The sequence below is a fragment of the Stylophora pistillata genome, chromosome 10 (genome assembly GCF_964205215.1).
Source record: "Stylophora pistillata chromosome 10, jaStyPist1.2, whole genome shotgun sequence".
Lineage (NCBI taxonomy): Eukaryota > Metazoa > Cnidaria > Anthozoa > Scleractinia > Pocilloporidae > Stylophora > Stylophora pistillata.
The window spans coordinates 18,983,883-19,009,966 of record NC_142528.1 but is presented as its reverse complement, the minus strand read 5'-3'; the positions used below and the strand labels follow the sequence as shown (position 1 = coordinate 19,009,966).

At 41.0% G+C, this 26,084-nt stretch overlaps 2 pseudogenes; one reads left to right on the top strand and one right to left on the bottom strand.

Moving 5' to 3' along the window:
- Positions 1 to 220: 220 nt before the first annotated feature.
- LOC148722122 (uncharacterized) lies at positions 221 to 3,234 on the top strand (annotated as a pseudogene).
- A 20,381-nt stretch (positions 3,235 to 23,615) lies between these two features.
- On the bottom strand, positions 23,616 to 25,229 carry LOC111341604 (uncharacterized; annotated as a pseudogene).
- Positions 25,230 to 26,084: the final 855 nt, after the last annotated feature.

Sequence of the window (26,084 nt, the reverse complement as noted above, 5' to 3'; positions counted from 1 at the left end):
AACCGAATGCCTAATTGAACTGCCACCCCGTGTTTACGAGTGATTAGGAATAATCTGCTGGATACCGTCACAGAAGTAAGTGGTCGATGATATGCGATTAATCACTGTAGTTAGCTTATGTTGTAGTTTGCCCTGTAGTCTGCCCTAATATTATGCAACGTTTTCCTTAATAGATCGAATAAAACCAGAAATCATTTATACGGTTTGCCTCATTGCCCCTTTTTCTCCCTGGATCATTACATTCGATTTCTTTGGACTGTTGTAGAAAAAGATAAATTGGTTCTGGCCGCACGTGGTGCAAAACAATGGAGGACGAGTTAAAGGAAGCGAAGACGATACGAAGAAACGCGAAAGCAACTCTCACTAGATGTGGGAAGAAGTTAACGAGCCTACTTGATGTTGAGAGACCAGAGGGTGAGGTAAGAGATGCTTTAAAGGAAGTCAGAGAAGCGTATGATAAGTTAATTACGAAGCATGAAGAATACGCTAAAATGATTGACGATGATGAACAGTTTGAAGAGGCTGAGAGTTGGATGCCTAAATTTCAAGAAAACATTTTAAGGCAGGAAATAAAGGCAAATATGTACTTGGACAGTTTGCTCAAAACGAAAGAGAAATTGAAAGAAAATAGGGGACAACATGAGATCGGAATCTCAGCTACTCAGTTGTCACAGCCTTCCAATAGTGGTCCTATTAAAAATAGTGAAAATACCATCCCCACGGGTCCTGTGGTTATTAATTCCGACACCCATGGCAGTGTTAATGATGGCGGCATTCAAGGAGTAACTCCCAGTGATAGTTCCTGTAATTTTAAGATTGAAAAACCGAAGTTACCAAAGTTTTCCGGGGATGTTAGAGAGTATGTCATTTTTAAGGCTGATGTTACTTACATCAGCTGATGTTACTTACTTACTTACTTAAGGCTGATGTTACTTACATCAGGTACTTACATCGAGACGCAATCACCTTTCTGCGGTCATGTCTCAAAGGAAAGCCTCTTGATCTGATAAAGGGAATTGGAACGGATTACAAGGCCGCATGGGAGTATTTAGACACTATCTATGGAGATGCTAGATTTGTATCAGATACAATCACTCAAGATATAGTTAAGTTTCGTGCAATGCAAAATGGGGAGGATGCGAGATTTTGTGATTTAGTGTATCTAGTCAATAGGTGCTATAACACGTTAAGGGAAGTGGGTGTTCCCGGCGACATGAACAATAATCACATGTTGTCGGTTATCGAACAAAAGATGTGTAGGGACGACCGCAAGATTAGGGCTAGAGATCTGGAGCGAGAGGGAAAAGCGGCAACACTTAAGGGCCTAATGGAATGGATGACTGTAGAAATGAAGTCGCGTGTGCGCGCAACAGCCCCACTCAGAACCGGAGCAAGCAAAAACGTTCAGTGCATTTCGTTCGAACCGAAGGCAGCGTTAGAAGTAATTCAACCTGGCATAAATGTTGGTTATGTCGTACATCCGCTCACTGGCCAGATCAATGTCCGCAGTTTGCCGCAATGAGCGTTGACGAAAGAATCAAGACCGCCAAGGAAAATCACGTCTGTTTCGGGTCTTTGAAGAGAGCCGGCAGAGAGCACAGATTGGAAAACTGCAGTCGTAAACAACGCTGCGCCAACTCAGAGAGGGGAGAACAGTGCCAACACTTCCATAATCCACTTTTACATAAGAGGCATGTGATCAGAGCAGGAATAGCCGCATTCACGGAAGGTCAAGGAGTACTTCTGCCTGTAATCTCCGCAAACCTTTGTGGCCAAAACGGAGTCTTCAAACGTGGCAATATTCTGCTCGATACGGGAGCGCAAATCTGTTTGAATCGCAACGACACAGCTGAAGTGTTAGGGCTGAAGGGCAGGGATACGTCAGTCACCATAACTGAGGTTGGAGGTGAAGAGGAAACGATTAAAACGAAGGAATATCGAGTTCCTGTGAATGCCTTGGACGACACCCGTAAGTATTCAGTAAAAGCTATTGGAATCCCCAATATCGGCGATGATGTCACCGCAGTTCAAACATCAAAGCTTGCTGACCTCCTTCGTGTACCAAACGAAAAGATCCATAGAGGAAAAGGACACATTGACGTGCTGATCGGTATAGACCATGCGCATATTCATACGGGTCAAACGAAGCACGTTGGACAAATCGTTGCTAGGAAGACACCCCTGGGGTGGGTAGTGTACGGAGGTCCCACAGGATCTGTTCCGTCAGGCAGTCGAATACTCTTTGTGAAGCACTCAGCGCCCGTTGACCTGACACACTTCTGGACGACAGAAACCATGGGAGTCAAAGGGAAACCATGTGTATGTGACGCCGATAAGCTGACTCAGGTGGAAAGGGAGGAGGCTGAAGTGATAAGCAGTTCTTGCAAGAAAGTCGGAGCGCAGTGGATCATTCCGTATCCTTGGAGAAGGAACCCGAACCTTCTTCCTGACAGCAAGTCGCTGGCATTAAAAAGATTAGAGGCAACAGAGCGCCGCCTGAAGTCCAGTCCAGATAAAGGCGAGTCCGAAGATAAACAAATAAGAGAAATGCTCGATATGAACTTCTGCAGGAAGCTGTCGCAAGCGGATCTAGAGGAATTTAAGGACCCAGTCCACTACATTCCACACCATGCTATTTTGAGACGGGAAAATAAAAGTACACCCGTACGAATAGTGTTCAACTCTTCGTCTGTTTTCCAAGGTCATAAGCTCGACGACTACTGGATGAAAGGTCCAGACCTACTAAACAGTTTATTTGGGATGCTGCTAAGGTTTAGAGAAAGGGAAGTCGCTTTGCTCGGAGACGTCTCTAAGATGTACCATCGAATATTGATTCCAGTTCAAGATCAGCATGTCCACCGATTTTTATGGCGAAATTTAGAAACCCATGGAGAACCTGATGTTTACATAAAAACAGTGCTCACCTTTGGAGATAAGCCCGCTCCAGCAATGGCACAAACCGCTTTAAAGAAAACTGCGTAAGATAACCGGTCCGTCTGTCCAGAAGCAGCAGAAGTTCTCCAGAAGAACACATACATGGACGACATTTATAACTCGGTCAACACAGTCACTGAAGCAAAACAAATGGCAGAGAATCTCGACATAATTCTAAAGACAGGTGGCTTCAAGGTTAAACGTTGGATTTCGAACAAATCGCTTAGAGGAAATGTTACAGAGAAAGTCCTGGGAATGGCATGGAAACACTCACGTTCAGCGTCACCTCTAACGCGGTAGATCACGTGATCGGGAGCGGACAGCCTCTTTCTGAAGGAAAACTAACGAAGAGAGTTTACTCAGTCAAGTCGCTCGGGTTTATGACCCTCTAGGGCTCGCTGCCGCTTTCCTAATCACAGCAAAGATCGGATTACAAGAACTATGGCAAGCAGGAGTTGATTGGGACGAAGAGCCCCCCCCCCAGCTGCTCGTGAGAAGTGGAAAGATATATTCCGAGAAGTGAAGGAGTTGAGAAAGGTCCAGTTTCCTCTCAGTTTAACGCTTGCTGATTCAGAAGAACCTCCAATGCTCTGCGTATTTTACCTTTGGAGCTGCGCCTACAGCCGACAGAAAATAAGTGAGGAAAAGTATCAGGTCAGACTTATCGCTGAAAAATCACGAGTAGGACCTTTAAAGCAGCTAAGCATACCACGCCTAGAGTTATAAGCAGCCGTTTTGGCGTCTCGGTTAGCTAAAACCATTCAAGATCTTAAAGGCTGTCAAATTCTTCACGGACAGCACAATTACAGATACAGAGCCCATCGCGCAATTTCATGTCATGTGTTTCGTCGCGAGTGGGAGAAGTTCAAAGTAACTCAAACTTTTTCTCCCGGATTAGGCATAACCCTTTGCTGCTTCACGGTCAATTGAGTATTTAACAGTGAATTATTTCAATGCCGATTTACCTTCAACCAATTCAAATCGAAGCTGTTGTGGTTGTTTATTTTTTCTAGGTCTTAATTTATCTAATTCTCACTGCAGTGAATTTCTCTTTTCAATCAGATTTTTCTTATCTTTATTATTTTTTCCCACGCGAGTTGCGTGACTTTTTGGATTTTTTCTTGAGGCGCTTAATCTGACGTTCTTTGAGCTGTCTTTCATCGACTCGCGCATAAAACGGAGCCTTTGAATATTCGAAATTTTTCTTCTCTCGCTTCTCTTGACGAGATTGTTTTGATTTCGTTTGATACGGTTGCACCGCTGCTTTCACCGTAGGTTTAAGTTCTGGCTTTGCCGGTTGCTTGTTATTTACATCAAGTGAAGCGACAACTGGTTCAACCACGGGTTTTACCACTAAATGGTAAAACCCAGTAATGGACTTCAACGGTAAATGTTTTACCGTTGAAGTCACTTCTTCAACAGCTTCATCACTGTCAATAAAATTGACAATCGGTTGTGATAATTTCCCTTTTATCAGTGGTTTCACCGGTTTAGGTGGTTGAACAATTTTAGTATTCAAGTGTTTCTGAAGAAAGTCAATCAACTCAGCTTTCCGTGGTCTTGAATATCCACGAAGTCCGTTCGTTAAACGTGATTTGCTTATATAGACGTAAACGTTGCATCGCCTTTTCTTCATGGAAATTGCGAAATGACTGGCTTTTTTCACGAAATGTGACTTGAACCGTTGTTATTCTTCTTTTCCAAAAATTTATCCTGTAAGCGTCTCAAAACAAGACGTGAAACATGACTGTCATTAGCTACCGTGAAGTAATGCAATACCTCTCGACGAACAATGAAACGTATGTTTCTCGAGTACGTCACATTTCCGGCAGCTCTGCCGAGTCTGGTCTTTGTCAGATAAGAAATGAATCGTTGAAAAATTGAAACTGTTAGAACCTGTTTATTTATTAATTTACTTATTTCAATAATTCTTCATATCTAGTTTATTTTATGATTTAGAAACGACCTGGCTAGTTAAATGGACGAAGAAAAATTTTTATATCTTATCTTTGGTTCTTCATTTAAATTCTTGTCACCGATGCCAGTTGTCGTGACCAATTTAACATTGGCTTGCGATTTCCAGTTATCCATTATATACCGCACACTGGATACCAGAGGTTTTATGTTTTCGAGCCTTGGAAAAACCTTGGAGCCAACATATCCAGACCTGCAACTAACGTTGCAACGTTGCTATCTATATATCGGCTTATCTTGCAACAGTTCGCTGTTTCACTTCATTTTTTTTCTTAGTTGCGGGGTAGATGGTACGCGATACAGAGATGACAATTGCTGCAGCATTCGGTTCTTTGTATGAATGTCATTGATCAACACAAGCTTTATTTTCCCTAACCAGCAGAGGGATATACTGTTACTTTTACTTTTGAAACTTCATTTATTTATAAGCGGCATGGAGAGAACAATTCAATTTTAATTAAAAAAACACGGCCAATAGCCGTGCTTCTGATCCTCGTTTTATATCGAAGCTTCTTTCATGTTCTGAAAACGTTGCTCTTTTAAGATTAACACTTCTCTCTTTTCTATGTAAGATTATTTTTTGTGTTGATCAAGCGTTTGACCTGAACAAAACTCCTCAAACTCTTTGGAATGACCCTCATTTTAGGAGATTACATCATCCTGCAAATAATGGCTTTGTCTTTGGTTTAACTTTTCTTTTGGGTGAAATGGATTAATCAGTCTGTTGGATGAAATCAATGAAATATTAGGCTCACTAAACCGAGCTGATACAATGATAAGGGTTATATAATATTTATGCATTATTAGAAGTAATATTTTAAATGATTATTGTTATTATTTTGTATTAATCACACCCACAACTTTTACCCACACCCACACCCACGACCCACGACTTGTACCCACGACCCACGACCCACGACCCACGAACATTAGTCAAACTCCTGCAAAGACTATCACAGTAAAGATTCAAGGTTCAAATTTCATGTCTCTCTTTGCGGGAGATGAAACTGTGATGAGTTCTCATCTCTCACTTGGAAAACTCTATGATGAAGAGTATAAAGATTCAGACAAAGAAGATGAAGAAATAGAAGAAAAATACCACTCCATCTATGAAAAGTCATTCAGCATGTCACTCTTCAATCCGATTGTTAAATTCCCAGGATTGTCAGGAATTATAGGATTTTATCCCCCCATAATTGACTCATTTCCCTTGAAAATAAAAGTCAATATTTCAACCGGTTTGGGTTCCATCTCTGTCTTTATCAAAGACCAGAAAAAAATTTCTCTTAACGATCAAAAAAAGATTCTGTGTGAACACTGAAAGAACACGACACTTTTTATCACCTGAGACAGGTGATAAAATCACTGACCTTTGCCCAACACTACAATAAAAGAATTCAACTCACTAGTTTAATTTTTTTATTTCATCTAACAAAAACGTCATTTAGTATCTTGTACGGAACTTATAGACCACACGGAATCTGCATTGCAACGCTACCTTTATTCTCTCGCACACTCGCCTATATACATCACACAGCATTACCCACGTGCTTCATACTAATTAGATTACGTCATCACCGATATTATTACACAAACACTTAATCCCTCCCCTGATTTAATTTAAAATCAACTATAAATTGTAGTGCTATTTTCGGTAAATACGCGAAACCAACAGAACTCATTAGCATACTAAAATTTGCAATTGTTTAGTCAAAGTTCATTGAAAACTGTTCAGTGTAACTGATAGTCCCTCAGATGTGTCGGTGCACGTCTGACACGAGCAGATCCTCGCGTATCTCGTTCTGCTGCCCAAGGAGGATTCATTGCCTGTGGAAGATCAAAATCCATCCCATGATCACCTTCCTCCCGTACAGCAGTGTTCTGGTGCAACTTGCGGACCTGCGATACATTGCGCATGAACACTTGTCCATTTGTTCGCTGCAGAATAAGGCTCGGTCCCCTACGTTGTATCACTGAGTAAGGTTGAGAGTCATACAGCGTTGATAGCTTGTTCTGCCGCGCCTGCTGTAACAGCAGTTTGTCTGCTGAGTTCATGTCTGATGGACTCGCTCTGTTTCTCTTGTCTGCATAAACCTGTGTGCGCTGCTTGGCTTGTTGGTCCTTACCCTTTGCAGAATGTATTGGAGCAGATACAGCATTCGACAACTGTGTCTCAACTTGGGGAACTTTGGTTCTGATCTCACGTCCTAAGTAAAGAAACGCCGGCGACGCTCCGGTAGTCGCATGACGTGTCGCACGGTAGTTAAGTAGGAAGGCAAACATGTCTGTGCGCCATCCTTTCCTTCATCATGCGCAGTGCGAATTGCCTCCTCAATTGTCTTTTAAATCGTTCAACCCCTACATTCGCCTGTGGCCAGTAGGGGGTGACCTTCCGATGCTGGATGCCATGCGTTGCCAGGTACTCCTCAAATTCCTCCGAGACAAGATTTGCTCCTTTATCTGTTACTACTTTGTCTGGAAGCCCATGTACAGCAAATATCTTTAGAAGATGTCCGATTATGGCCGCAGAGGTAGTTGAGCGTAAAAGGACTACTTCAGGCCAGCGCGTACATGCATCTTTACAAACCAAAAGACTTTCCCCTATAGGAAAAGGTCCACAGAGAGCGATGTGTATCTTTTGCCATGGTTTTTCAGGCATCACCGTAGGTCGGAGTGGCTCTGCAGTAGACTTGCCCGCAACAGATTGGCAGGGTAGATACGCCTTGACCATTGTCTCCACTTGATGTGTGATACCTGGCCACCAAACCCTCTCCCTGACCATCTGTTTGGTCCACACAATGCCTTGGTGACCCCCATGTGCATTAGGTAAGGTTGTTTGCCAGAGGGTGCTTGGCATGATACTACGATGTCCTCACAGGATGATTCCATTGGTCACACATAGTTCATCTCTAGCCCGTCTGTAGGGCCTGAGCTCTGGTGTGTCTGGCCACTCAAAGTCACTCAAACAGCATCGTACTTGCTGTAGTATTGGGTCTGCCTCAGTAGCATTTGCAATCTGCTCAAGTGTGAGTGCTTTTGGAACCGCGTTTACTGTGACGGAGTTAATATATTCTTCCGCAATGTTCCTTTCGCGGAACGGTTGGTTTTCTAACGGCAATCTTGATAGGACGTCAGCTGGGTTTGTCTTTCCGGCCATGTGTACAACATTAAACGTGTATGGCTGCAGTCGAAGTGCCCATCTTTCAATCCGAGGCGGTGGCTTGGATTTGGGGTGTAAATAACCTCGAGCGGCTTGTGATCCTTGTACAGGGTGAACAGTTTACCATACAAGTAAATATGGAAGCGCTCGCAAGCCCACACAACCGCCAGTGCCTCCTTTTCGGTCTGAGAGTACCTCCTCTCAGCATCTGTTAACGTGCGACTCGCATATGCCACAGGATAATATTAATAATAATAATAATAATTTAGTATTTATATTGCGCAAATTAGCATGTGGATATGATCAAATGCGCATGACAATACTTTTCGGGAGACTCTGGCCGGACTGCATCAGCAGTTAACAAACAATCGAAGGAAACTTATTTGAAGATGCCCCCTTCCCCCCCAACTCTCAGTAAACAGGCCAGACCACATCACAGTAATCTCGTGAGTGGGTTCTTTAACGTCCCCTGTCTAACCAAATTAACTAATTAATAGATGCAGGAGACGGATGAACACAATCACCACGTCGCTGCAGCAAAATGGCACCAAGTCCAACTGGACTTGCATCAACTTTGAAGTTCAAGTTGAAGTTGAAGTTCATTTATTTGTTTAAGCAGGTTGATTAATTGGCAGCTGTAATAGCTGATGTGGACCTGCTGTCCTAACCCACCCATCCCACCCCAGGGGAGGACATCCATCACACAGTAATCTCGTGTGTGGGAAATTAACGTCTCCTGCCCCAACCCTGCAGGAGACGGGACCTCCATTTATTCGTCCCTATCCGAGAAGACTAGAATATCTAACCATTTCTTGATGTTATAGAAAGGTAGCAAATTCTTCTCAATTATTTTAAGACCTTGAGTGTTGGTGCGGCCGGGGCTCGAACCCTCGACCTCCCGCACTACAGTCCAGCGCTCTATCCATTGAGCTAACCGGGAGGTGGTTCAGCTTCGTTTCAGCGCCTAGGTCGTAATGTGCAACAACACAGTCACTGGTCAGAATGACTTGAAGGCGACGAAATGCCTCTTGTTGTGCATTACCCCAGACCCACTCTGTATCACTCCCTGTGAGCATCCGTAATGGCTCAGCGAGGGTTGCAAAGTTCGGGATAAAACGCGCACAGTAGTTCACTAATCCGAGAAAACTCCGCACTTCCGCTGCATTCTTTGGTGTTCGTGTGTTCCTCACCGCTTCAACCTTCCTGTCGTCCGGTACAATGCCATCTGCAGAAATCTTAAATCCAAAAACTACTAATTCTGGAACACTAGAGATACACTTCTCTCGGTTAAGCGTAAGTCCCTTGCTCTCAAGGTGTGCAGTGTAAGTTCTAAATTCCTGTCATGACTGTCTTGATCAGAGCCAAATACAATAATATCATTAGAAATGTTCCTTACTCCGGGAATTCCTTGAAGAGTTTGCTGAATTACATATTGGTACATTTCCGATGCTGACGACAAGCCAAATATTAAGCGTATGTAACGCTTACGTCCCTTGTGTGTTGCGAAAGTTGTAAGCACTCGAGACTCTGGGTGCAGTTCAACCTGATGATAGCCCCATCACAAATCAAGCTTAGAGAACACAGCTGCTCCATTAAGTGCTTCCAATGCTTCCTCAAGTGTTGGTATTGGATGTCGCTCTCTGATCACAGCTTCGTTTGCACGACGCATGTCAACACAAACCCGTTCGTCCCCATCGGACTTTGGAACCGCGACTAAAGGCGAAACCCAGGGCGTTGGACCTTCAACATCCTCAATAATGTCGAGATCTTGCACTTCATTGAGCTTTTTCTCCACATCCTTACGAACATGAAAGGGAAGGTGGCGCTGTGGTTGCGCAGCTGGAGAGATGTCTGGGTCTATGTGTATTTTTAATTGATAATCCCGTTGTTTTCCAACGCCGTGAAACACTGCATTCTGTTTGTCCACAATCACTTGTACAGATTTCGCTGTAATTTGATTAACTGTACTCGGGTACTCCGGTCCAACTCTTAGTAAACCAAGCTCCGTTGAAGTTTCCTTGCCCAAAAGTGATCCCGCATTTAAATTTTCAACAACCACGAAGTCGGCCTGTGTGTGAAACTGAGCTGTTGACACCTTTGCACTGAATGTTCCTTTTACAGGAAGCGGCGTTTTCGAGCGGTACGTGTAAATTTTGACACCGGAATTTCTGTGAACCACTCCTGTCTTCGACAATCGGTTGAATGTAATACTGTCCAGTACATTGACATTTGCCCCCGAGTCGACAATAACCGAAATCGATGTTCCTTCAACAGTTATTTGCACAGTATTGTCGTCCATGTTTCCCCCAATCGCCCACAAATATTCATCTTCTGAACCGGGGTCTTGTTCGGTTGTCACGTACCGAAGTCCATTTGCATTCCGTTGTTGCGCAACGCTCTGAGAGCTAGCAGCTCGTTTCAGAACTCCTTTGGAAACCCCACCGAAGTGTCCTTGCTTTCCACAGTTACTGCAAGCTTTTCCAATTGCAGGACACGAAGGATCTTTCGCGATGACCCGCGCGTCCACAACAAAAACTGACCATTTGCCTCGTGTCATTGTTCTGTGTTCGTGAATTCTTCGCATTCTTTGGTTGACACGACCGTGAATTTCCACTGTTTTTTCCTCTTGATCTTTGAAATCCACCCGAGACCTTGTTGACCTGTCTTGAAGAGCCCGGCGCTGCCTCCATTGTAGTAGCATGTAGGTCAGACGCTTCAATTGTTCGAGCGATCTGGAGAAGCCCATCCAGTGTTAGGTTGGTTTCTCGTAGCAGTCAGTGGCGAAGACCGTTCGGGGCGCATCTATCCACCACTTGATCTCCGATCATTTCGCCCACATTTCCATACTCGCAAGATTTCGCAAGGCTCCGTAATCGCGTCACGTACGAATCGATGTTTTCAGTCGGCTGTTGCGCAGACTGACGAAACACATGTCTCTCAAAGGGAATGTTCTTCTTCGGCTCAAAGTACTCGATCAACTTCGCGAACGCCTTATCATAATCCTCCCCAGTACCAATGAGAGTTTCAAGAACCGTTTGGACTTCAAGGCCTGCTAAGTGCAGCAGTACAGCACGTCGTTGTTTCTTCTCGGTAATGTTGGATGCCACCAGAAAGTATTCCAAACATTTTACCCATTTCGACCAGCGCTGCCCGAGTGTTGTTTGATCGCTTGAGATGGAGAAAGGGGGAATAGCAGGTAATTTTAATGTTGTGGCCATCACTTCTTCTTCCAACTCCTCAGAATTAGACATAAAATCCTTGCATCCTCGTCGCCAAATTTTGTATCTTCTAGAGAACTTATAGACCACACGGAATCCGCATTGCAACGCTACCTTTATTCTCTCGCACACTCGCCTATCTACATCACACAGCATTACCCACGTGCTTCATACTAATTAGATTACGTCATCACCGATATTATTACACAAACACTAAACATCAGACCAAAAAAAATCAATTCAAATGAAAGTCCCCGAAGCATATGTGAAACCCTTAAAAGCTAGAGAGCCCTTACTCCCAACGGAAGAAGACTATGGCGAGGATGAAGATTAAACAATTTAATACAACTTTTTATTACCTGAACGGGTAATAAAAAAAACACGTGTTGAGTTGACCTTGAATAAACTTTTAAACAAAGCGAGGTCAACCTTTGAGATGGTTTGAGATAGAGGTTTTGTGACCTTGAACCACATTAAAGCGAAGCCGACCTTTGGTTTTTCACTTTGAGTAAACTTGAAAAACAAAGAAAAACACTGTATGAAAGTGACCACTCCTTCAGAAGCGGTGTGTTTAGTATCACACATATGAACACGTCGTTCAAAATGTAAGCACAGAGCCAGTGACATGTCATACAATAAACTGGTAAACCGGTGAAAACCAGTTTACTAACAACGTTTAATAAACAACCCCTTTTTACAACAGCGTTTAACTCTCGATTTCAAAATTTAGGAACCGATAAAACAGATGAATCAACGATGTTTTTTATAGATGAAGTAGACGAAGTCATTGTTTATGAAATTTTTCTAGAGTGCCGAAAATTCACGTTCGACCCATTCTGGAGAGAGGTTATTTCAAACTGCGCTTGCAATCGTTTTCGGATAGGAGTGAGATTTTAAAACGGTGTTTACAATGTAGTGATGGAAAAGGCAAAACCTCTGAAAGGTAAAAAGTCAAAGACTCAATCATCCCCCCTTCTGATCATTTCGGAATCTATAAACTCATCATCTATCTTTTCAAAGACTTGTTGGGTTATAGGTCTGAATACGACATGAAATTGAGTGTTCGTGACTTTCAAAAGATTCACCGCCAAAGTAAAATCAACCTGGATTGTGATTGAAAAAAACCTAAAAGCGAAATCATTAAAGACTTAAATGTTAATGAATTTTGCGGTCTCAGAGACACAAGAGTGAGGTCTACCACCGAAAGACGCAAAGAGGCTTTTCAATACCATTCAACTGGGGTTTCAATTCAAAACCTTGACACATACCGATGTTGTTTACAAAGCGGGTGTCGTGAAATCAATTACCGGACTTGTATATGACAGCGAAGCGAAAGGGGGCATAGGGTAAAATATGGACTGGACTGGACTATTTTTTGGACGATTTTTTGGGCGATTTTTTGGACGATTCTTTGGACCATTTTATAAGGGGGAGGCACACCTTTAGTACTCAGGGAGGGGTGGGTATTTAAAATATCGAGTTTACGATCCTCCACTGTTGAGTTACCAGTCTGGCATAGGTTATGCGGGTGCCTTTTGAGTCGACTTGTGCACCATCAGTTTCCTTTGTGTAATTACCAGATTTATCTATCTTTCTTTGGTCATTGACGTTATCAGACGAGATAACAGAATTTCCGTGCCTTGGCCCTTGACTTTAGCCGCAAATATAGAATTCATAAGCGCTATCGCAATTTTAACGTTTGTACGTTTACTATATGAAATCATTTTTGGTACAATCGTACAAAGCAATATTCTCTCAGCTGTCTCGTTAACACAGACCTCGAAAACGCAGACCGCAGACCGCACACCTCGAGAATGCACACCTTGAAAAACGTGTATACAGTGTGTAATTACCAGATTTATCTCATAGATCTCATAAATCTAATAAATAGATCTCATAAATCTCATAGAGATTTATCTCTATTTTGTCATTGATGTTATTAGACGAGATCTCGGGATTTCTGTTATGCGAAAGCGAAACTGCCACGTTAACACTGGACTTTAATTTATATTTAAAGTACCGCGTTTACGACCTCCACTGTTGAGTCATCCGTGTGCTTTTTGAGTCGACTTGTGTGTGCACTATCAGTTGCATCACGTTTTCCTTTGTGTATACAGTATGTTATTACTGAATTTATCTATCTTCCTTTTGTCAGTGATCTTATCAGACGAGATCACAGAATTTCGCACTACACCGAAATACCTAGTTAAACAATAGAGTGTTTCTATCGAGGAACTATCGACTGATGGTTGCCCCGCGGAAATTTGATGTCCGTAAAACAAATATTTTCCCGAGAAGCAAAGATTCGAGGGCAAATATGCTAGTTTTAAGAACATCAAATTTCCAAGGGGCAATTATCAGATCGATAGTTCCGAGACATAAACACTCTATTGTCTTTATTGTTGACCATTAAATTTTCTTCCGCGCGCAAGTTTAAAAACAATCAATAATTATTAGGATCGAGTAAAAGCTCCATTAACCAGTAGTGTTTACAAATACAACCACCTACCACCCCTTCCCCCACCCCTCCCTCAGTACTTGCCGACTGCATCCACCCCTTCCTGAGTACTAAAGGTGTGCCTCCCCCCTTATAAAATGGTCCAAACATTCGTCCCAAAAATCGTCCAAAAAATAGTCCAGTCCAGTCCAGTCCATATTTTACCTTATGCCGCGAAAGGGTTTATCATTACGAACACACCGAAAAGTTTACCAAAAACTGAAGATAAACCACAACAAACAGATCATCTCAACCGAGCAGTTGAAAGATGGATCAAAAACTATCACTTGTCTTTTGAGAAAATTTTGAGCAGATGTTAAGTGTCTTGATCAGCCGTTTCGGGTGATCAAAAAAAAGCCTGCTATGGATAAACAAACAGTTGCTTAATTGAGAGAGATTGCCGAAATAGGGCAAGTGATGAAAACATCACCTCTCCCCGATATACAATATTGTTATCTTAAACCCCTTTGGGACATACTTTCTCGCTTCAATTAACGCTCACGCGTGTATTATTTTAACACACTCGGAAAAAAATTCAAGACAGTAATGTTATGACCAAATCCATTTATTCTACTTCTTCAACCTCTCTCTACAACGGCACTTTCCTCACCCAAATAAAATATTTCCAAGTCACTCATTGCGGTCGGTACGATTGTGGGTGGAACTACACTTAACCCAGTTCCCCTTGGAGTTATTACCGGTTTGGAAATGATAATAAAAACATTCACCGAACACAAAAACTTTAACCGAAAAATCGAAATGTGTAAGTATGCTTACACAACATATCAGAAAGTACTAACTGACCTTCGATCATGCTTGCAAGGAAAACAGTTTGATCACGATTCCTTTGTGACCGACATGAAAATGATCGATGACACAATCACTGACCTTTGCCCAACCCTAAGTACCCAGGTTGAAAAACGATACGAGGAAAAATACAGTCACTGAAAGTTTGGTTTTTTTCCCTTTCTAGTTTTCACCGGTTTTTATGATTCAGTCTACCAATGAAAATTTGTCTAATGCACTAGACAAATTTCTAGTCTTGACCACTTTTTAGACTGAAAAATTGGTATGAAGCAGTTCTATTAAAAAACATCACTTCCCCAATATATGATATCGTTGTCTTTAAGCCCGTTTGGGACACTTCAATTAACGTCAATCGACGTAACGCTCACGCGTGTATGAATAACACCCCAGACAAAATATTCAAGACAAAATCCATTTTATTTTGTTTCTACGGTAGACAAAGTGTACAGTAATACAGGTTGGTTGGTTACATGTGACCAACCAGATTTAACTGCATTTTACCAGTTGAATTTTCTAAAAAAGATAAATCTCAAAACATAATTCAGAAATTTTCTAAGTCGACACTTATCTCAAAACATAGTTCAGAAATTTTCTAAGTCAACACTTATCAGTTATCTCAAAAGATAAATGCTAAAAGATAGAAAGATAGAAAGCTAGAAATTCGAAGTCGTTTCTGCAATGGCTGCCACCATTTGTTCTGACGTCTCTCTTCGTTTTTCCTTCCTGAAATCTGCATCTTCTGACAGAGTTTGGGTATGTTGGTTGTTTGCATTGCCCAACAGTATTTTTTGCAGATAAGTAGCAAGGAGGTAATATCTTAGATTAACAGAAATGAGCTAGGAAATGTAATAACCAGCTTAGGTATTAAAATTACTACATGCAGATATCTGCTTACCTTACCGCAAAATAACATCAGGAACATATCTTTGTATCGACCCATAAACTTCCATGTAAACAATAGAGAAATAAAACATTCACAGAACTTTTAATAACATTTGATTTAACAGGAAAACATCAGTTATGTCTTCAAGAATGTAGGTGTATGAATTCACATTCATGCTAATGCTTAATAATATTTACACTGCATTGATCATATTCAAGAGAAAGTGATTCCCATAATGGGCGTGAAAGTCATTCAACTGTTTGCTTTACAACATTATTGACATTGCTAGGTTGTAACGGTGAAGATATTGGAGGTAAACCTCATTACCTTGCAGTACAATTACTCTATGACAATTACTCTATGAATATAAGAATAGATGCCGCGAGCTTGTAGTTCTAAGTTGATTGTTCAAATTTTGTGCATGAATTGTGACATACTCACCTCTCCGAGGATTTGATTTCTACGCAACCTGCAATGTATGCCAGACAAAAACTAAATTTTTGAGGCACTCAACATTTCAAAGTAAAATCCTTCAATAAAACCTACACTTACCGTCCATGCTTTTTGCTCCGATCGCGTTCGAGGAGTACGTACTCCAAACTAGTTGCCAGATCCTTTTAGTTCCCTTTACTCCGCCATTTTGAATTCTCAGGCGGGTTACCGCTGTACACCCGTTCCCCGTTCCCCGTTACCAGTTTTAGTAATATCCCTAGAAATCGACACTTATCTCGAAAGATAAATGCTAAAAAGCTAGAAGCTAAATCGACACTTATCTCAGAAGATAAAAGCTAGAAGCCAAATCAACATTTATCTCAAAAGATAAATGCAATTTTTTTTTTGTTGCAAATATTAAAATATGGAAACCATCGAAATACCGAGATATCGAAAATTCAAACAACCGAAAAGAAATCCGTATAAAATCAGCCCTGGAGGACAATAAGGTGATTTGTGGATAAATGTTCCCCGTCTGTTTAATGAGTTTGTTGTGGAGGCGTCTGAAGGTGATGGAAGTGTTGTTTATGAAGAACGAGTGGATAAAAGTCTAATAGATCTCTTGACGAAAAGATTCAACCCGAAGAAAGAATACTCTTCAAATGCAATACAGATATTTAATGATCTTAACCAACTATCAAACATTCCACACCACAAATCGTCAGGAAAATGTAGACTTGGTCAGAAAAGTTATAAATCTCCGGAAGAGCTGTTGAATAGGTTGAAAGAACTGACCTTTTCCTTCACCGCCGATAGATCTAATATGAACATCCTACTCCGCGATGAGGCTCGTGACATTATCGATCACCTCTTGAGGCTTGGTAAAATAACACATGAACTTCACGACGCATTTGTTCAAAACATCTGACTTATCAGTGACTTTGTCATTCTCGACAATGTTTTCTGCCGTGGTTGAAATAAGTTCTTCGCCAGAAGAAGCTAAACCAAACCACTGAAACAACACATCAGTACTGTCAACCAGTTTGAGTTTCATTTCATATTCAACGTGATATGTTAGAGGGTGTCAATCATTGCTCATGCAAGAGACGCTTTTGTGTCTGATATAAGAGACTTAATTCTGTGGGACTGACAACTGTCATTTTTTTTTTTTACAATGTGACCTGTCAAAAAAAGTTCCATAGCGGTAGAATAATTCTGTGAAATAATCCTTATTTGACAGGTGACACTTGTAAACACCTCATCTACCGATTCTTTCCACCCCACGTGAACACAATACTTCAACATCCGCTTTTGAAAAACTGAAAACTATTAATAGTTTTGAACTTTCTTTGTCTACGAATTGACCTTTGTCATGGTAAAAACCGGTTCGTCAGTTTACTGAAGGTCAACGCGCATGGGTACTTACCCTTTAGGTTCACGTGAACAAACGGCTTAATCAAGGCCAACCTCGCTTTTTTTCTAAAACGGAAATTAGAGGTCTCGGGCGGAGGTGAGAGGTCTATTCTTGGGTTTCACTCACGTGACCAATAGCTTAGCAACGGTTACTATCCCCCATCTTGGTGTCCCTCGAGTGTAAACAAACCATATCTAGCGAAGAGTTCATGTGAGAAAGAAGGGATGGTTTTATGCATTGTTGTTGGCTGTTCGAGCAAAAGTGGAAAGCATAAAAACTAAGGAATTTTTCGCATAATAATTTAATAATTTTATTATTTCTATAGCGCAAAATTCATTAGATATATGATCTAATGCGCTATACCTAACATCATTACAAATCAAGGTGAAGATTACAGGAAAAACTAGAAGTTGTTGTATGGTTCGAGGCTTGCGGCTGTTGTAGATCCTCGATTTTTTGGTCGAGCTTTTCTTTGAGCTTCTTAGCCGATGAGAAATCGATGTCTTTAGCCCTCGCATACGGCACTTCATTGACATATGTCGGCAAAATCCATGAGCATTTCACCTGAGTGCAAGCGATCTTGGGGTGTTACGAAAATTCACACCCCGAAAACTCAGACCTCAGACCTTAGACCCCGAAAACTCAGACCCCTCGAAAATTCAAGAGATAAACTCGACTCATGATCACTCCTGGTAATGCCGCGTGTATTTTGACCTTTTGGGTCTTGATCCAACTGAAGCAGCAAAAACAAGGCCGCAAGTTGCACGTTTCGCAAAATCGTCCGATCGTTGAGTATTAAAACATTTTAGAGTGACACAAGACTTGATTTAGCTTAGATTTCCTCCACCTTTCCCGTTAATTTTGAGCTTTTCATTCACAGTTAACTGGATCAAATGCGCTCGCTCCAACACCAAAGTATTAAAATGTGGTGTGATTTTGACGAGCCGAAAGGGACGTTTGTTTACTTTTTTGTATTTCGTCGCACAGATCCATGTTGCCGCTCTGTTAGAATTCCTAAATACTTCGCGATAATAATGGATACAAACAGAGACTCGGCCCACCAGTCCCAAAACGAAGACAATTTTGCGACCCTTGGGCTAGAGTTCTTAAATGAGGCAGAAAGAGAAAAAAGCAACGGGAAAGAAGACTCGGCATCAGCGCCGTCACGATTCGCTTCACTGAAGAATCACTCTTGATATTGTTGTCCGTCTTTCGCATCGGATTTGTTGCATCATTCCACCGGTTATGTTATAAAACAATTGGTTCATGCTTTACGCTATGCACTATCGAATTATGGAGCACTTCGGAAGCTTGGAGAACACTTCGAGGGGTCTGAGTTTTCGTGACACCCAGCGTGCTTGCCATGAATTCGAGTAGTTGCCTCTAACATAAAATAAAACACTCGCGATATGTGAGCATGACTCAGCTAGTCCAGCTTTGCATCCCAAGCAATGGGCTGACAAAATAGTCCCATCGTTTTCGGAAATGACCCAAATGTTCACTAAAGGATCATTCATATGCTGTCAATGCCAAACTCGTGCTCTCACGACAGACTTGCGATTACTTTGCCTACAACTGAGGTTACAAATCCCGACACCATTTGATTAAACGCCTCTAGACTCTTGAACGCCTTGAACTGCTTCTTGGTGTAGAAGCTGGTCTCAAGAACGAGGTAACTCAACAAGTCCGACACCTCCACAGGAGGCAAGCATTTTGGACTGAACTTCTCGGCTGGTATGCTTGCAGGGTCAACCCCGATGACCGAGATCTTTTGCAAACATCTTTCCTTCCAACTCTCTAAGCTTTCGGCATACTCAGAGAGCACTGGGATACGTTAAGACGAATGCCAGATACTTTTATCGCTTTTTTCTTTCTGGATATTTATGTAGCTGGCGAAATAATACGGCGATAAAAGAGAGGGCTTCACTATAGAAATCGACTAATTATTCATAAATTTGACACCCGAGGGACACCAACATGGCGGACACTAACTTCAGCAAAGCTTGTGACGTCACCTGAAACCCAAGAATAGGGGAAGTAAAGGAGCGCGTGAGCGCTGACCTATGCTTTTTTTAGAAGTTTACTCAAGGTCACCACGTGGTTGACGTCACATACGCGCGTTATTGCTCGTGTTTTTATCACACGATTCAGGTGATAAAATAATGTGTATTAGATCTTTTAGATCTATTCTTCATCATCGCTCTCTTCTATTGTGAGTAATGGTTCTCTAGGTTTTAGGGGTTTAACACATGCTTCATGAAATTCATTTGAATCGAAACGGTGGTTTCGCTTATGTAAATTCTTTCGACAATCAATGCTAATTTCACTTTACAATATTGATTGAGATAATCAAACGGATCGCCCTTGGGCTTTCCCTTTGTTCTGAAAAGCGGTAGAACTTTGTTCAACTTTTTCCAATGAATCAGTTTGGCATATAACATTGGTGAACATGATTTATCTCTTTTCATAATCTTCTCACCATTGTCATTGACACATTCAATCTGCTTGTAATAAAAGATATCATTTAATTGATCAGCAGTTTCAACACCATACACCTCCTCTAAATGTTCTAAACAACTTCCCTCGAAATGTGCTAAACAATGATAAAACTCTTCTTCTGGTTTTTCTGGTCGGTTTTTCGCCATTTCCCCACAAACAAACAGGAAGGGTGTAACCCACAACCTCATTGTTTTCTTGATCCATTCTCTCTTGTTCGCCAAAGCTAAAAAGAAATGGACATTCGACGACTAGTGGCTCTGGTTTGTTTCCAGGATGTTTCGTCTCAACAAAAGTAAAAGTCGTTGGTTCGTGGAAAATACGATTTTCTTTGCAGAGATTTTCAAGACTTGTGAGTTGCATGGTTTTGATTAGGTTTTCATTTTTCTTTAAGTCGATGTTACGTGACTGGAGATGACTGGTTATTACTAGTCATGTAACGCTGTAAATTTTTTCTGTTAGAAATTTTTTTTTGCGTAAATCATTCTCAAAACGTCTCAATCCACTTCCACCCGATTAAATTCCATGCTTTTTTCATTTTATCATCGTGTTCCTCTTCTCTTGTTTTGTTTTGAGAAAGTAAAAGTCATCCTTTTTACAGTTATAACCACAACGTTGGAGGAGTTTATACAATTTATAATATACATTCAGCGTATTAACTCCCGTGTTATTTTCATCCATCCCAAAGACTTTTTCAAGAGCTTGTTCTTGTTGATCGTAATCGTTTAAGAGGCGTTGTTCATAATTTGAAATATCTGGACAAGGTTTACCTGTTATGATGTGATACAATAAATTGAGATCATCATAATGATTGCTTATTGGTTTTTCCGAAAGAAACATTTGGAAATATTGTTTGCTTACAGTCTCTTTTGTCAAGTTATGAAATTTAATCTCTTTGAGGAGAATATCGACAAAAGAAGAGAGTGTTTCTGGATTTACGTATTGTTTTCCTTGATATTTTTTCATCACATCGATGAAATTTCCCTTTCTTGAATAAGTATATCTGTTGCACATGTTTACTCTGTCTGTATCTTTGTATGAAAGAGTGTCATCTAAACTCTTTACTTCAATGGAACATTTTGTGCAGAAAAATGTTGTCTCTTCATCGTTTACACGACGCATATCGGTATTCGAGCATTCTGGGCAGATCAACTTTTGGACTTTGTGCTAATAATTTTTTATCTCAACAAAATCTTTTGCAATGAGAAGATATTTTGTGATCAACTCTTCTCTCTTTTTCGTTTCAGACTTGCTGTTCAACACTGTTTTATAGATACAGACCAACCTTCTCGCGCTTTTGCTTGAAATAATTTTACGATACTCTTCCAATAGATCTGTTGCTTTCAAAATATAGTATGCCAACTCGAATGTTGTCTCGAGATTTTTTATCTTTTTTCTCAGAATATCCATCTGTCGTTTTGCTTGCGCTCTGTCTTTTGTCAATCCGTTTAAACATATCCAGCGAGCATTTTCAAGTTCTTGTTCTAATTGGTGAATAGAATTTATCTTTGAAGTCAGTTGTTCTCTGATGATTGAGTCAATGTCTAATATAATGTATTCTTCAACATTGATTTGTTTTTTCTTGACTAGTTGCATTTTGTTTTCTTTCTTGGTTTGATTTTAATTACTTTTTACTATTTTGGTAGTATTATCTGCTTTTATCACTCGTTTCCAGTGATAAAATTTTTTTATGTCTGAGGGAAAAAGGGAAAGTATTGTTCGAGGTTTGTCCCTTTCAGGGATTCGCAAAGGGTCTCTATCTCATGGGGTGATTTCAAGGGACATTCGCATGATCTTTTATGTTTCAAAAACTTCCCATATCGTCTCTCTTTTTCAATCTCTTCCCAAAGACAGGTTTTATTTTTCTTCATCATTTGAAAGAGTTCTTTCTGTGTTTGAAAATTTAAGAGTTGACCATCGATTAGTCTCCCTCGCAGCTGTTTTTTTTGGATGTCACGCAACGCTCCCCCAAAAGAACGGCTGCTGACAACCGAACTACATTCCTCTCTCCGAATTGGCCAATCACAGCTCGGGTTCCATTTTCAGGAACCTTTTCGCGCCAGACTCACATTTGAGACTCGTCCAATCAGATATCGTTTTCTATCGCGATCCTCATGTGGAAAACATAAGACAAATGGCGGTGCTTGAAAGAGCTTTTCGCTTTTCAAAATTTTCGAGCCTAAAGCTCACAAGAGGCTTGCAATTAAAAAAGTTTTAGTCGAGAAAGAAGATGTTTTTTTAAGTTGCCTACAGGATCCGGGAAATCGTTAATATATCAAGCACTCCCGCTCGTGTTTGACCATGTTACCGATGAAAGTGGTCATATTATTGTTATTGTTGTTGCGTTGTACCAACGTGCGGAAACACTTGATAATTCGGGCCGATTTCCTGTACCGGTTATAAGAAGCCACGAACATAACTAGTCGGGTTCGCTCCAGCTAGCAGCGGACTGGCAAATGTAGACGTACAAGTAGTGTAGGAGACGTTGGCTGACTTAAATTGCAGTGTTCTCGAAGCTTCGCCCGGTTTGTTGACGGCAAGCACGCGCTTTTTTCCTCCTGATCTCCATCTGTAGGTCGAAGCAAGCGTTTAGCCCTTGGCCTAGATTGAAAGGCGTCTTGCATTTCCTTTTGATTATTGATGTAATTTACTGTTTCTTATATATTCTGACTTTTATAATCTGTAGTAACCTCTTGAAATAGTGCGAATAAAGAGTTTCCGTGCAGTTTTTAGCTTCTTCTACTTTCTCAGTTGCTCGCTGAAACTTGAACAACCGCTCAAACTATCTAGCGTTCGTGTCGTTGGCGTAGCAGTTGACGTCTATGTTAAGCGTAGATTCTCTAATTTCAACGAAATTGTGAGAAGTTTTCCCAAAAATATATGCTCTATCTTTACCAGGGCACAACGATGAACATTTGAAACATTTCGAGCTCTCATCGCCAAATTTCTTCAGTGTTTCTCCCAACATCCACATTTTCGCGTGAAACCTTACGTCATTCAGATTTTCTGGTATGTGATTGGTCTGTTGAATAGACCGCGACCAAACCGCAAGGACAATGAGAAAGGAATGTAGTTCGGTTGTCAGCAGCCGTTCTTTTGGGGGAGCGTTGCGTGACATCCAAAAAAAACGGCTGCGAGGGAGACTAACCATCGATTTTATTCATTGTGACTTCATTTGCCAACTCCTTTGTTGTTTGAAAAACAATGAAATGGAGATAAGATATTAATTCTGTCTTTGACTTAAACTCAACGATGTTAGCATCCTTATCGTCAACTCCAAGTAATCGGTGAAGTAGACAGATGTATCTTGATAAGATTTTGTGATGACTTTCGTCGGATTGATGTGGTTCTTCGTCTTTCGATCTATAAAATATTAGAACAACCCGATTTGAGCTAAGATAGACTGAAATGGGTTGGGGAGTTGTAAGCAGAAGGCTTTTACAGAGTGATGTTGTTTCATCGGTAAGAGGAAGATTATTGAGAAAATGTGCCTTGACTACATAATAATTTTCTGGAAATATAAAGTTGTCGCTTTGGTTTTCAATCTCTGTCATCTCATTTTCAAATCGTCTTGAGAAGTTAATTACCGACATTTTTATTACTGAAAGTGAATATTTAAATTCATTTGTTTCTGAACTTATCACCTGAAATGGGTGATAAAATCTTGATGTCTTTTATCAATGTTCTAGAGGTTTTACATGTACCTTGAGAACTTCTAATTGAATTGTTGAAATACCACTTTCTCTAATTTGGATGCTTTAGCCACCAATTTCAATTTCACTTTGCAGAATACATATATCTTATAAACCAAGCTGAACTTGAAAGTAATAATTTGAAGTAGACTTTAAAACAAAATCATTTCCATTTTGAATACCACCAATATTTCTGGGGTTAAGAAGGCTTGTTTGGGTGCAGATCCCTGAGTTTCCAAGGACATTTGTATTCAACTACTCTTACTGGGCAACCATCAGAGCACTGGTATTTCTGAACATTGTCCACTGTAGCACCAAGGAAAGGCTTGGATGGGGAGATAAAAAAGCCTTTTGGGACCAGCTTAAGCTTGTGATGAGTGTGGCTTGCAACGCGCTGATATGCCTTCCGAGCACTCTTTTCATGTAACAACCCCCACTCCCCGCTATTTCGTGGTTCTCTTTCCCCCTGGATGGGAGGTTGACATGACTCGACGAGGCCAATTTCTTCCACCAACTTTTTGGCCTTTTCAGCTGGGTTCTTATAAAGTGTTTCCTGATGGGTGAACACTCTTTTGCACTTTGAAGCTGTGATAAACCCTGCCTTATGAAGGTACCACTCTTCTCATTGCCATTACTTCACAGTTGTTCTCTCAACCTGCTTTCGTTCTGTCTCGCTGAAAGACTGAACAGTTTCTTCTGCTGAGGTTTTGAGATCATTTCTTAAGATCCCCAGGAGCTTAGCATTCATTATACCGGTCTTTAGACGATTATGGTTTGATTGACCAGGTTCTTCTGTGATTGTGTCCTCTTCTGGAGTGCCATGAAGTTTCTTAAACAGGGGCAAAATAACAGGTGTACTTTTTAAGTTGCACAGTCGTTTGATAAACTTTCGTAGATACTCCTCAGCTGGTGGATTTGCGTCTTCTGGGGTACGGACGTCTGTTTCAATGTTTTGACAGTAAACTTGCTTCTGTTTTCTCCTTTTGTGGGAAGGTTTTTTGCCTTTCTTAATGAAAAGATCTTTCACTTCACAAGCTTGCGTATTCGCTCTTGCCCTCCTAACCCAAACACATGGGCCACTCGTTACACTATCTTCACCACGAGTATTTGACAAATCCCCCAGAGCGTACATGGCCACTGCAATATGCTTACATGCCCCATCTCGACCGCCTTTACATTTACATCGTGCTTGGAGTGTACTGCCACGGTTCACACTTTTACCCTCTAGAATAAATCAGAGATCGTAATGCTCCTTTCCTTCGTCCATCTTTGACTTCATGAAAGGCTTCACTTTGGCTACGTAAACATGGACACCCTCTTGTTTCAATTGAACAGTAAGCAAGGATTCCACGTAACTGTCATTAACTAATCTATAGTCATCAAATTACTTGTAAGCGGCGAGTACCTGTTTATCATAATCGGTGGAATGAATGCTTAAAAATATCGAACCCGAATGGCGGCGAAGAGTTGAAGTTGTTCACGGTCTTGAAGGAAAATTGATCAGGAATTAACATATCATGAATGATTAATGTGTCCGCAGCATTTGTTAGATCTTTTTCAAAGTTTGGGTCAACCGGTAAAACCATTCGTTCGACTGCAGAAGCGATTTCCACGAGCGAATGTTTTAAAGATCCGCTTACCGAAACGCCGCCATGCTGTAATTTTTTTTTGTTTTGCCACATTCATGGCCTTTAAGTTGCTAGTGTTCTTCTGCATTAACATTTTGACCCTGATGATCCTCTTTTCGATATTCGAATTTTTTTAAGGACTTTTTTAAGCCGCATATATACCGTCCTAACTTTCGGGTGTTTTTTTCACCAAAATATGCTACTCGTGGTCCGACCACAGTACGTGGGTAAGAATGGATATTCTATTCGATATTCGAATTTTAAAGACTATAGGTTATGGAAAAAACCGCTATGGGAACAGAAATCTGAAATAGCGGCTACAAGTTCGTACACGTGGGTGAAACCAATGTCCGAACTTTGGAGGTTTGTTTACGCGAAAGCTGACGCTGAGAAGGTCAATTAAGGCAATCGTTTAGTTGTTTATTAAGGATATCCAAGACACTTGACGCCCAACAATGGCTTGCTCATTTGACAGTCCATGGTAAAACTATTGCGTTTTTGACAGCTGACGGTTAATATTTTGACGAATTGACAGTTTATAATTAGCCCCATTGAAACCCTCATCCACTGCGGTAACAGTCTTTCGTTTGGCATGTTGGTTGCAGATCACATCATCACAGATATCATTTTAAAGAAAATTTTAAGAACTCGTTGGATCTTTTCGCAAAAATTCCCAGAAAAGCAGTTAGCACCCCCCCTGCCCCGTCGGATTGCTGGCCTGCTGATTCCCTGGATGTTGTTTCGTAGAAGATTTCAATGACGCTTGGTGCCTCCTTTTCCTAACTTTTACCTTGTTTGGTAATGCTTCCATGATTACCTTCATGAATACAGAAAAAGGTTCTACACTATTTAAGTGAAAAAATAAGGCTTTTTCCATAATACAATCGAGAAGAAAGTGTAATAGGTGTAGCAGGTCAACTTTGGTGTTATGTGGTGTAGTAGGTGTACT